Source organism: Ascaphus truei, chromosome 4, assembly GCF_040206685.1.
Source record: "Ascaphus truei isolate aAscTru1 chromosome 4, aAscTru1.hap1, whole genome shotgun sequence".
In the NCBI taxonomy this organism is placed as follows: Eukaryota; Metazoa; Chordata; class Amphibia; order Anura; family Ascaphidae; genus Ascaphus; species Ascaphus truei.
In genome coordinates this window covers 329,421,562-329,435,532 of record NC_134486.1, presented here as the reverse complement: position 1 = coordinate 329,435,532, position 13,971 = coordinate 329,421,562, and the positions used below count along the sequence as shown (strand labels likewise).

Genomic DNA, 13,971 nt, shown 5'->3' with positions numbered 1-13,971 from the left:
TCTCCCCCTCCTGTCACACAGGGGCTGTGCTCTCCCCCTCCTGTCACAGAGGGGCGGGGCTCGGCTCTCCTGTCACACAGGGGCGGGGCTCGGCTCTCCTGTCACACAGGGGCGGGGCTCGGCTCTCCTGTCACACAGGGGCGGGGCTCGGCTCTCCTGTCACACAGGGGCGGGGCTCGGCTCTCCTGTCACACAGGGGCGGGGCTCGGCTCTCCTGTCACACAGGGGCGGGGCTCGGCTCTCCTGTCACACAGGGGCGGGGCTCGGCTCTCCTGTCACACAGGGGCGGGGCTCTCTGTGTGTGCGGGCGGCCGGATGGCTGCTGTACTCCAGGCCAGAACTGCGGCCGGGTCTCTGCTCACAGGTAATAATATGTGTGTGTACGTATACATGTATATATGTGGGTGTTTGGGTGTCTCTCTGGCATGTCTCTCTCTCTGGTGTGTGTCTCTCTCTCTGGTGTGTGTGTGTCTCTCTGGTGTGTGTGTCTCTCTCTGGTGTGTGTGTGTGTGTGTCTCTGGTGTGTGTGTGTGTCTCTCTGGTGTGTGTGTCTCTCTCTGGTGTGTGTGTCTCTCTCTGGTGTGTGTGTGTCTCTCTCTGGTGTGTGTGTCTCTCTGGTGTGTGTGTGTGTCTCTCTGGTGTGTGTGTGTCTCTCTGGTGTGTGTGTGTCTCTCTGGTGTGTGTGTGTGGGGGGGGGGGGTCTCTGGTGTGTGTGTGTGGGGGGTCTCTATGGTGTGTGTGTGTGTGTGTGTGTGAGGGGGTCTCTGGTGTGTGTGTGTGTGTGTGTGTGTGTGGGGGGGGGGGTCTCTGGTGTGTGTGTGGGGGGGTCTCTGGTGTGTGTGTGTGGGGGGGGGTCTCTCTGGTGTGTGTGTGTGTGGGGGGGGTCTCTCTGGTGTGTGTGTGTGGGGGGGGGGTCTCTGGTGTGTGTGGGGGTCTCTGGTGTGTGTGTGTGTGGGGGGGTCTCTATGCGGTGTGTGTGGGGGGGTCTCTCTGGGGTGTGTGTGGGGGGGTCTCTCTGGGGTGTGTGTGTGGGGGGGGTCTCTCTGGGGTGTGGGGGGGGGGTCTCTGGGGTGTGTGTTTGTGGGGGGATCTCGGGTGTGTGTGTGGGGGGGTCTCTCTGGTGTGTGTGTGGGGGGGGGGTCTCTGGTGTGTGTGTGTGGGGGGGGGGGGGGTCTCTCTGGTGTGTGTGTGTGTGGGGGGGTCTCTCTGGTGTGTGTGTGTGTGGGGGGGGTCTCTCTGGTGTGTGTGTGTGTGGGGGGTCTCTCTGGTGTGTGTGTGTGTGGGGGGGGGTCTCTGGTGTGTGTGTGTGTGTGTGTGTGTGGGGAGGGGGGGTGTCTCTGGTGTGTGTGTGTCTCTGGTGTGTGTGTGTGTGTGTGGGGGGGGTCTCTCTGGTGTGTGTGTGGGGGAGTGTCTCTCTGGTGTGTGTGTGGGGGGGGGGTGTCTCTCTGGTGTGTGTGTGTGGGGGGATGTCTCTCTGGTGTGTGTGTGGGGGGGGGGGGTCTCTGGTGTGTGTGTCTCTGGTGTGTGTGTGGGGGGAGGTGTCTCTGGTGTGTGTGGGGGGGTGTCTCTCTTGTGTGTGGGGGGGGTCTCTGGTGTGTGTGTGTGTGTGTGTGTGTGTGGGGGTCTCTGGTGTGTGTGTGTGGGGGGGGTCTCTGGTGTGTGGGGGGCTCTCTCTGGTGTGTGGGAGGGGGTCTCTCTGGTGTGTGTGTGGGGGGGTCTCTGGTGTGTGTGTTTGTGGGGTCTCTCTGGTGTGTGTGTGTGTGTGGGGGGGGTCTCTCTGGTGTGTGTGTGTGGGGGGGGGGGTCTCTCTGGTGTGTGTGTGTGTGTGGGGGGGTCTCTCTGGTGTGTGTGTGTGTGGGGGGGTCTCTCTGGGGTGTGTGTGTGGGGGGGGTCTCTCTGGTGTGTGTGTGGGGTCTCTCTGGTGTGTGTGTGTGTGGGGGGGGTCTCTCTGGTGTGTGTGGGGGGGTCTCTCTGGTGTGTGTGTGTGTGGGGGGGGTCTCTCTGTTGTGTGTGTGTAGGTGTGTGGGGGGGTCTCTCTGGTGTGTGTGTGTGGGGGGGTCTCTCTGGTGTGTGTGTGTGTGTGTGTGGGGGGGTCTCTCTGGTGTGTGTGTGGGGGGGGGGTCTCTGGTGTGTGTGTGTGGGGGGGGTCTCTGGTGTGTGTGTGTGGGGGGGGTCTCTCTGGTATGTGTGTGGGGGGTCTCTCTGGTATGTGTGGGGGGGGGTCATGGTGTGTGTGTGTGTGTGTGTGTGTGTGTATGGGGGGGTCTCTCGTGCGTGTGTGGGTGGGGGCTCTCTGGTATGTGTGTGTATATGTGGGGTGGGGGCTCTGGTATGTGTGTGGGGGGGCTCTGATATGTGTGTGTGGGTGGGGGCTCTGGGGTGTGTTTGGCGGGGCTCTGGGGTGTGTTTGGCGGGGCTCTGGGGTGTGTTTGGGGGGGATCTGGGGTGTGTTTGGGGGGGATCTGGGGTGTGGGGGGGGGGGGGCTCTGGTGTGTGTGTGTGCGTGCGCTGGGGGGGAACTCGGGTTTTTTGTGTGTGGGGGGGGGCTCTGAATGGGTGTGTGTGTGTGGGGTGGGTTCCTGTGTGTGTGGGGGGCTCTTGTGTGCTTGTGGGGGGGAAGGGGGTGTTGCTCTTGGGGTGGGGGCGCAGCTCTGGGCGGCGTGTGGCGCGCGGCGGCTCTGGTTGTTTGTGTGTTGGGGCGGCTTTGGTTATGTTTTGTGGGACTACGACTCTAGGCTCTGTGATGATGATGGTGCAGCTGTTTAACTGTGTCGGTCTCTTACTATGTCTTTCTAATCATAAGGGGGTATCTGTAGAGAGGGGATGGTCTTCGGTATGGTTATATGCTTTCTCTTATTCTCTGTAGTCATATGAGATGATGTCTCTGTCATCTTGGCTATAGTGATACATCAACTAAGCCACATTTTTAAGTGTTTCTACCGGTCATGCATTCCCAAACTGCAATATGACCCAAGCATAATTCAGCATCAATGTAAGTGGACCTTGATGGAACAAAACCATACTCGCATGCGTTCAAATTTCCAAGGGCAATATGCTTGTTTTGTTCTCGGGATGTCCATTACATGAACTGAAAGATCTGCTGTGACAGACTGGAAAAGGTTTGCGGGACTTCCAAACCAGAGGTCAACTATGATTGAAGGTTTTTTTTTTACTCTGTTATTTGCTAGTTGCTTTTTCTTTGGGGAAACCAGTGTTTTTGTAGGTTGTGACATCTTCCTCTGGTGCAACAGGAGATTTAGGAGCTCTCGGGACCTGTTCTTCAGATGAATGGGAGTTAATCCATTGTGTTTGTGGTACTTGTCTGAGCGTGTGCGCAGGGCTGTCTTGTCAGTCTGTCACAGTAATTTGATATAAAATCCTTATGTTATAGATATATGTATATAGATGTATCTATTCACATTTTAAAACTTACTGTAGAGAAAGCTGTACCCCTGACGACTAACTGAAGATCGCTCTTTTGTTCCCCACAATGGTGACGCTCTTTTGTTCCCCACAATGGTGTGTGTGTGTGTGTGTGTGTGTGTGTGTGTGTGTGTGTGTGTGTGTGTGTGTGTGTGTGTGTGTGTGTGTGTGTGTGTGTGTGTGTGTGTGTGTGTGTGTGTGTGTGTGTGTGTGTGTAAATATTTGTATGTATAACAGGAAAAACGTCACTCATAAGTGTTTCTCTGTCCCTTCCCTCCTTGGAGTCTACAAAGTAATGTATGGGGTTAATGGGTTGACTGGGTAGTATTGCCCCTCGTGTGAAGTAGGATGTCTTTGACCAGTGATGTCTCCATATGGAGATAGAAGGGGGTATATAGCGCCACCCAATGTTCTAGAATCAGGTTCTGTAGAGGGCCTCACCGTGAGTACTGTAAATATGTTTTAAGTGTATTGCTAAGTAATGTTGAGTGTCCTGTCCCTGTTTATTGTTTTTAGTTAAGGAATGTGTCCTATTTAGTGGCGCCTGTAGTAATGGATAATGATTGTTCTCATGCTGGGGACAGAGGAAGCATATGCTTTAGAGGCGTTCTCAGAGTAGTAACTCTGGCGCATAATCGGGTCAGCCCAACCGGAAGCTCCTTGGAAAACTCCCGATCCAATATGCATGGATGAGGTATGCAATACGTAGTCCCGGGATGTTAATCCCAGATAGTCAAGCCCAGGGGTGCGCAAACTATTAGAGCTGCACCCCAACTGCCTTCTCCCCCACGTGCTCACGCCCCCCTCACCTCTTGTGCCGACGTCAAATGACGCTGTGTTGACATGGTGATGGGACATCAAATGCCGCCGCGGGGTCATGTCACGTCACATGGCCATGGCGACGTGTCACAGCACCCTTCTGAATCAAGGTAAGTAAAGGTTGCAGAGGCCTCATGCAATTCCCCTACATTTAATTTAAATGCTTTGGGGATGAGCGCGGGGCCTCTGCAACCGCCGCGCCCGCCAGTTTGCACACCCCTGGTCTAGTCTATTCCCGGCAGGGGCCCACCTGAGATGGAGTATTATGGATGCTATGCAGGAGATTTCCAATCTAATGAGTGCTAAGGGAAACAAGAACATGTACCTCCCCAGTGTAGGAGTAAGAGCTACCAGGGAAAGAAGCACGGAATAACTTTGATTTGCGTCCAGTTAATGTCTTACGTGAAGTATGCCCTTGTATGGTGAGCCTTATAAACAGATGTTAATAAAGCTGTTTTTGTGCTATAAAAGTTCTTGGCGCCCAACCTTATTCTATCTGCATAGCCACTGCCAGCCTGCACCGCCGACTCAGCACCCTAAGGGCTGTTATACAGGCATACCCCGCTTTAAGTACACTCACTTTAAGTACACTCGTGAGTAAGTACATATCGCCCAATAGGCAAACGGCAGCTCATGCATGCGCCTGTCATCACATCCTGAACAGCAATACCGGCTCCCTACCTGTACCGAAGCTGTGCGCAAGCGGGGAGACTATAGAGCCTGTTACAAATGCGTTATTTACATCAGTTATGCACGTATATGACGATTGCAGTACAGTTCATGCATCGATAAGTGGGAAAAGGTAGTGCTTCACTTTAAGTACATTTTCGCTTTGCAAACATGCTCCGGTCCCATTGCGTACGTTAATGCGGGGTATGCCTGTATACAGCGTGTGTGTGTGTGTGTGTGTGTGTGTGTGTGTGTGTGTGTGTGTGTGTGTGTGTGTGTGTTTATTATTTATTAAAAAAAACATTAGTAAAAAGAAAAAAATTATTAGACTTGTGCAGACGCACACACACATACATATATACACGCACACATACACACACACACACACACACACACACATACATTTGAGCGCAGGCAGCGGCGCGGTAAAATGATTTTCCTCATCTTAGCCGCTGTCTGTCGGCTCCCCTCTCCCTGCCGCGCGCGCGCGGCCCTTGTATAGAAAGGCTGACTGACGTCAGCCAACTAAAATTCCGAGCACGCGCCCGGCACTATAGAACGTGCCTAAGGGCTGTTATTGTGTGTGTGTGTGTGTGTGTGTTTTCAAATAAATAAATCCTTTTAATATTTTTTTTAATAACATTCTACATACACATACATACATATACACATATATATATATATATGCATGCGTCGGTAGTGGCGCAAATTAATTCTTTTACTCGCCTTCCCCCCTGTTGGCCGGTGCCACTCTCCTTGCCGTGCGCACGCGCAGCACCATTATAGAATTGCTGACTAACCTCACCCAACTGAAACTGCCGCGCGTGCACTATAGAACCGGCTTAAACAGGTATGAGAGACTGCGCAATGCCACGTATATAGTTATAAACTCCTTTACAGTCGGACCGGGAGGGGTACATAAGGAAATATCGCCATGGTGCAGCTGGGTGCAGAAAGCAGCAGATAAAGATGGATAACAGGCACTCATGAGACTTGTTGCAATCTTCATTTTTTGGGGGGGGGTGGGGGGGGCGGGATTGATATTTCAGTCTTGATAATGGAACTGTGATCCAATAAAAACTGAAGATTGCAACAAGACCCATGACTTTGGAAGCTGTTCAGATGCTGCTTCTGTTTATTGAGGGGTCTTCCTACCACCTCCATACATTTGAAATAGCTGGAACAATAAGAAGCGCAAACAAGACCTCCTATGGTGAACTACATTTAAAAAAAAAATTTAAGCCATATGTAAAAATCTCCAAAGTAGACACTCACAACCTTGATACTTGCCTGTGCCTGTCACCTCCTTTCTGCCACCCTACGGCTCCTTTGGAATCCCAGCATCAAATGACGCCGCGGACGTCACCGTGACATCACACGGCGACGCGTTGCCCTGGAATTGCAGCATAATCATGCTGGGATTCCAAAGGAGCCAGGACGGTGCCAGAAAGGAGGCGACAGGCACAGGCAAGTACTTTCCCATTAGGTCTGATAGGCCAGGGAGTGCTGCAAAATTATATGGTGGCGAACATTTTTGCCGCCTTAGGCCTGGGCCCAATGGGAAATCTGACACTGCTCACAAACCCGTGTCTTTTTATGAGTGTACATAAATTAGGGATAACCTGACTCTTTGTCCGTTTGCGCCCGAACGTGGCCAGCTCCCCCTTTGTCAGTGGCTTGTCTCTCCACGAAACTCGGTCTCAGACCTTCCAGGTAAAGCGTGCTCGCACACGCCCGCATGTACACACGTGGAAACATTTGTATTCACAGATTGATGAACTACACATCCCAGAAGCCCTTATGTAAAATGCCATGACATCACAGAGGAATTAGCCAATCAGTGCAGAGCTTTCGTAGCCACACCTCTTCTACCTCACTCTACATCAGGGGTGCGCAAACTTTTCAGCCTGCGCTCCCCTGCCTGCTCTCCCCCTTGCCTGCTCTCCCCCCTGCTCGCCAGAAACCGCCGGAGACCAGGTAAGGGAACTTGGAGGCCTCGCGCATGCTCCCCTGGCATTTAAATGCTTTGGGGAAGAGCTTGGGGCCTCTGTAAGCACCGCATTGCGCCCATCAGTTTGCGCACGCCTGCCCTACGTACAGCTGCAGCAAGATCTATGATCTGATCTTTCCTTACAATGTATTTAATGCAAATTCTAAGACTAAAATACAGCAGTCAGATCCCAGTCATATATAGATATACATATGCAGTGTATACACACACTGAGATAAAGCAGGTATTTGTCAGATCCCAGTTACATTGTGTGTGCGCGCGATAGAGAAATTGATCATTTCTACATGTAGATATAAATATATATTGGAATGTAATATTTACCTATGACAATACTGTACAAACCATAATGTTAGATCCTTTCTTGATATATTAAACATACACAGATTTTATCTGGCATGAAAACAATAATTTACAGGCATTATTAATTGTGATGTAGTTGGCATTCAATATTGAATGCTAAAAATAGGAAAAAGACATACCGGAAAAATATATTGGAATACTCACATACAACGAGAGTGTTTAAATGTGTGTAACAATACACACCTGCCAACAGGGATGCTGTTGCAGCCAACAACCCCCTCCCAACTTGTTTTCCTTTCAAATTCTGGCTCCTAAGTTTTTTTTTTTTTAAATATATATTTTGTCAACCCAAGAATAGATGATCATATGAAAATGGAGAGGGCAAATCATGGTGACTTGGAACAGCCTGGGTGCTTTGTGTAAATATCAGCATAGAGCATGCAATCCCAGGTCGTCTTAAGCAAAACATATTTTTTTATTTTTTCCGACATTCAGTCTTCACATGGATCTTTATCTTGGACTTTTATTGTGATAAAGGTCCACGTGTGGACGAAAACATCGATACTGTGTTTTTGCAATAAAAAACAAAACTTGGTTTGCTAAAGACGACTTGAGTGCATCAATATCTATATCGGCTTGATGATGCAGTTGGTTCACAGGTGGGAGTATACAGTATGTGAAAGCAAAGATAATCGTGTTTTCAACAAGAGCAGAGTATACCCAACAGAGATAAAAAGGCTACTCCAGCCCTACAAACATATTATATGTCACTTTTTTTTATTATTTGGATAATAATGCTATTGCTTATATATAAAATGAGACTAGAAAAGTAAGTAGATTTAAGTAATTATTTTTTGAAGCTTATATCATTTTGTCGCCCTGTCTAAATTGTAAAAATACATCTAACTGAGGAGAATCCCATCAATTTCAATCGACATTTAAAGATGCAAATGTATCTTTAGAAAGAAGTCCAGCATACAATTGACATCTTCTCAAGTAGATTACACCTTACAACTATTTTATTTGTACAGGTTGCTCAGTATATGGATGTGCAAGTGTTTTAGTATTTTAAGTGTAGGAATGCTGAGCAAGTCGCACACTTATCATTTCTAGCTGGTGATGTTAGCAGCAGTTTAAAATACACTTTTGGTAATAAGTTGCAATGCATTATTTTCACAGATAACCCAGTGACATACTTTTAACAGTGATCAGCAATGATTTTTTTTAGACATAACGATAAGGAATATGCTGATCATGTGTACCAAGCTGTAAACACATTACAACCAGATTTACTGTATATATTAATGGCTAAAAACACCAGCTGGTATGGTTGTATCCAAATCCAAACAGAAATCAAGTTTAATCAAATAATGTCATTACTCATTAGGTACAGATGCAGCATTATGGTTGGTCGCGCTGCCATTCGGAAATCCGCTGCGGTCACATTTTTATTCCATCAGTGCGCGCGGAAATCCAGCGGCCAGACTAATGGCCCATAGGGATTAACACAGCGGGGGTCTCTGCGTCTAAATGGGAATCCCGTTGTGTGAATCCTACCGGGCTTTACCTGTCTGTAAGAGATGCAAAGTTAGAATAGACAGAATCATTTACTCTCCCTGCGCACCTCTAAGAGGCAATCGCACGGCTTTTATTTTATTTTAATAACACAGTATTGAAGCAGGGGGTCTCGGGAACTAAACCGCATTAATTTCAGCCTCGGGGACCCCCGGCTTCCCGAGTTACAGGCCCCGGTAGGGAGTGCCGATATCTCCCTGCATTGTTTTAAATGTCCCGGTCACGTGACGTGGGAGAATTTAAACATGACGGAGATACTGGCACCCTATACCGGGGCATGTAACTTGGGAAGCAGGGGGTCTCCGAAGCTGAAATTTAATGTGGTTAAAAGCAATGCAGGGAGAGTGACTGATTCTGTCTATTCTTACAGACTGATGCAGCCTGGTAGGATTCACACCGCCCGCGCAAGTCCCATTGAGACGCAGAGACCCCCGTTGTGTTAATTCCGATGGGCCATTATCGCCTGCTATGCACTGTGCCGCGGACGGTCAAAGCTTTGCACACTGCACCAGCACATGCTCTACAGCAGCTGATACATACATCTGTAGTTGGCTTCAAGAGAGCCACATAGTTCAGGGACGTAATGAATGTTGTGGTAAAACTTTACAATATACAGTAGTGCTTTCAATTTTACCACCATTTATACAATTCCAGAACACTTCATAAAATCAGTGGGTCTCTTAACAATCTTTCCGTTTTTTTTTTTTTGGTTTGTTTTTTCGGGGTAGGTTTAATAATATACTTGATGGTTGTCATCTATTTCCAAAATAGTTTTGTTTTTTATTGGTCTGAAACATGGATGAAACAAGGTCTATGGTCTTTAGAAGATTTCTCTTAATCTCATTTGACCAATCAGAATGCGGAGCAGACCGTGCTGACATGATGCTGCCGGTCATTCACCGTGACATCGTGAAATGCCTCTATATGGAACAGAGAAAGGTTTGGCGGCTGGCTTCGTAGAGCAGACTGGAAGCTGGTAAAAAGTGATCACTGTTAATTGTTTTTGGACACACTCGAGACATATTAGAACAGCAATCCTCCCCCCTTCCCCCCCCCCCCCCACCCCCTGACCCGCCTGCCGACCTGCGCTATTTTCCTGCTATGTGGTCCAAGGTACTTACTGATGCAGTTACGGGATTTTAAATCGGCCTCTGTGGAAACAAAATGGATGCCAAAACTCAGACCAGTAGGATGTCGCAACATCAGTTGTGACATCCTATTGGATAGTCATTTTAATCCCCTTTGGAAACCTTGAAGTGGTACGGGTAATTTAACCGGATGGTCCCGGAGCTGAAAATAGCACAGTTAAGCTCTGGAGAGAACTGCATGGTTCCGACCCTGTCAATAAGGGGGTTTTAGCTGGGGGGGGGGGGGAGGAAACCAGTTCAATGTGTCTAAACAGCAGCAGTGTATGTAGCGGAGAACTTGCAGATGTAAGATGTACAGTATGTATTTTTGGTTAATAGCTCATCAGCTGTTATTGTGGGTCTATTATTTGTGTATTTACACCCCATTGCTGCACGGGAAGTTGCACAACCTCGTGATGGATTGCAGATAACTTCACATTCATCTTTGCCATTTTTCCCCCTATTTCTTTTCTCTCTGGTCCATTAAAAAGAACAAGACTGGTGAGCAGTGTAAAAGAATTGAAACGGTCCCTTTCACATCCTTGGCCTATTTCTTTTAATGCGGGCTGCCCCATTGCCTTTGAGTGGACACCTTTTGATTTCCGAAACTACTGCTTTCCAGAGATTGGCAACATTTTCACCAGAATTCAAATTCGGATTTACCAGTTCCTCTTGTCCGTGGAATTCTGCTGATAAATCCTTTTTTTTTTTTTTTTTTTTTTTAAGACTAAGTTTTTTTCCCCTATTCCTAAAAGTCAGATGGATTCAGAATCTGAGCTTGCAAATGAAATCCGAATCCACATTTATTATGGGAGGAGACCATAAATCGGGGTTCAGCCTCAAGTTTAATCCATTGTGTTGTTCCAGAATCGGATTTCTTCCCACAAGTATTGGCAACCTTTTTGTTGTTGTGCAAACAGCAGATCTTATCTAGGAGCTACTGTCCCAATTAAGAGATTACAGGCTTGGTGACACTACACCCAGCGGAGTTGTGCATATAATGAGTTTATGAAGGCAGATAGTAGTGATTTGCCCCAGTAGAGAGCCAGGCTCAACGCAGGAGCATAGAATAATTAAACATTTTGCAGCACAGGTTTACAAAGGCACTTCGTGCTGCAAAATGGAACCATTTGATCTTAGTTTGCTACCATAAGGTGGTACAACATTGTAACCTTCTTTATAGCAGCAGTCTATGCCCGATAGAAACGCATTCATACCTGGCTACAAGATGAACTGCTCTTGTGACAATCCCGCCAGAAGTCACTGTGAGTATTATGCCTCCTAAGCATGTCCAGCCCTTTTTGACCCAGATCCACCACAGTGCTAAGCTCTAGCACGCCACAGCTCCCATTCATATGAATCGGAGTGAAGGCGTGTTAAAGCTTGGCACCCTTCTGAGTATCTGGGCCTTTATGTTTTTCTTGTGTTAAACATGATTTCCTTCATCTCTAATTTCTCAGGGTACCATGATAATCTGTAGACTACACTTGGGCTCTGGGGAGAGCTTAATTTTAACCTTCCAGACCCTTAATATTTCAAACATATATATATATATGTATCTCCTAAATGAAGCATCAGACTTTAACATAAACCGTTGCGAAGGGCAAGAAGATATTAGAGTAAATTAAGTTGATATAATGCAAAAAAAATTGCCAACTGCCGGATGAAGCAGCAAAACATGAAATCGTATGGAGTTTATTTTTTTATTTTTTTTTTGTAAGATGAATAAATTCTGTAATATGAGATAAGTGACTGTTTTTTTATTATTTATTTTTTAAATTCAACTCTTTTATTACTTTTAAAGCATCTTTTGATTTATATAGCAGGTTTTAGCTCACCTTGCCAGCAGTGCAAGATCTTTGCATTACTTTCCTGTTTGTGATTATTTGTTGCCAATTTTCCCAGCGGTTTGAGCTGCAAAACTGTAACGATATATAATGTTACCTTGGTAAAATAAGGATACATTGTAGCTGCTGAGTTACACTGCCTGAAGGATTGATTGAAACTGAAAGGCGGCCATTATGTTAAGGGATACCATCAGGATATTTACAGATTTATAATAGGAGCACCAAACGATTGCCAGTTTAGGAAAGCGTGTAGCATTACACATTGTCACATGCTTGACATATACAAAGAAGGAGAAAAAGTTGGAAAGTAGTATTGCTGCTTTAAATATAATGTGTCCGTTTCCTTCCTTATCTAAATCAACCTCGGAGTTTCCCAAATTGCGTAACTGAATTATTACCACAGTCAGGGATTTATCAAATAAAGCCTCAAATTCATTTGAAGTCTTTGAAACATAAGTTTCACATTTGGGGGTATATCCGACAAAGGTTGTAAACCCCTCAGTACATTGTACAGTATTTAATTTTGTCATATTTTGATATGTAGGCCGGATGGTGCCACTAATACTTTTTGAGATCTACATAATTCTAAGCCATATCTGCAAGCATTCAATAAATATAATTATCTGCGATTCATAATTAGATAAATTAAATTATACCTGACAAAGAAAAGCAAACATTATTCTAAACCCACTTTAAAAAGTGCAAAAAGGATGCAAATTAAAGTACAAAGAAACAAACGAGTTAAAGCCGAGAGTCCTACATTTCTAGCAGTAAAAGCACATGCTTCAAAGAGAGATGAACCTTTTATTTCCTAGAGCCATACTAAAAAGGAACTTTTTCATTAAAACAGGTCATTGAGCAAGTGGGAAATGACCCTAGGTGTCACTGCAAGGCTCATATCTGCCACTAAAGATGCAGTCTCGCCAAGCAACATGAATTAGAAGTGCAGACAAATAGAAACCGCCAGCGAAGAAACTCCTCTCTTATATTGTAACATTTCATCTGCCGGAGATCTGTGCTGGGACCTCTCTAATGTCTTTATTAGCGACATTACAAATGGTCTGGGAGGGGGATTATGCCTTTTGCATGACATCAAGATCTGCAATAGGGATGACACTCCATGGAGGGGGGGGACGGGACAAAATGACTAAGGATTTAGGTCGTTTGGGGGCTGTTCATGAGAGTGGCAACTACAATTTCATGCCAGGTAGAAGAGAAATAATGCACTTGGGTCAGAAAATCCAAAGGCAGAATACAGGATTAATGGCACTATAATGTTAACTGCTGTAGAGCAACGGGACCGGGGAGTCATTATTTCTGTTGATTTTGAAGCAGCATTCCATCCAATTTCTCTCCTTTTTTAGGTTTGAAGCAGGGGGTCCTGGAACCGAACTGCGTTAATTTCAGCTGCGGGGAGCCCCCGCTTGTGAGGTACCTCTGTAGGTACTGCCGGTATCTCACGAATTCTTAAATCTCTATATTGCTACCGGGGGCACCTTCGGAGGTTAGTATCTCGGGAAGCAGGGGGTCCCCGGAGCTGAAATTAATGCGGTTCAGCTTTGGAGACCCCCTGCTTCCCACCTAGAACCAAAAAAATCCTATGTAACAACCACGCCATTAAAAGTAGGCAAGCGATATAGCAAAGTAATGGAGAAAACAGTAGGATGTAGCGGGAGAGGTATTGGCAGCAGCAAGAGTAGGGGTGGCGATGCCACTTTGTAGATCATTGGTGAGACTTCCTCTAGAGTACTGTGTCATGGCGACCATATCTCTGAAAGGACATAAATACATTGGATATTGTGCAAAGAAGGGCTAATAAAATGGCGCGTGATCTGCAGCAGGGGTGCGCAAACTTTTTTCAGTCTGCGCCCCCCTACATGCTCTCCCCGCCTCCCCTCCACTGCTTGCGCCCCCCTCCTTACCTTGTTTCCAGTGTTAAATGATGGCGCGGGGTCACGTGATGACATGTTGCCGCGGCAACGTGACCCCCCCCCCCCCCCCCGGCGTCATTTGACGCTGCGTCGCTGCAGACAAGGTAAGGGAAGTTGCAGAGGCCTCGTGCAGTCTCCCGACATTTAATTTAGATGCCTTATGGAAGATAGCGGAACCTCTGCAACCGCCATGCTCCCCCATGGAAATTCTTGCGCCCCCCAGTTTGCACACCCCTGATCTACAGTATAAGACTTATCCGGAGATAATG

The 13,971-nt window shown here is 47.0% G+C and overlaps 1 protein-coding gene across 6 annotated transcripts in view; it reads left to right on the top strand.

Annotated features, from left to right (window-relative positions):
- The first annotated feature begins 235 nt into the window (after positions 1-235).
- The window catches only part of FAM135A (family with sequence similarity 135 member A), a 170,566-nt gene continuing 156,830 nt past the window's right edge, over positions 236-13,971 (top strand). For 5 of the 6 annotated variants that reach the window (XM_075598073.1, XM_075598075.1, XM_075598074.1 and 2 more), the window contains exon 1: positions 236-364. The gene's annotated coding sequence lies outside the window, so the exon portion shown is untranslated. The remainder of the gene's footprint in view (positions 365-13,971) is intronic. The other variant, XM_075598072.1, reaches the window with a different exon arrangement.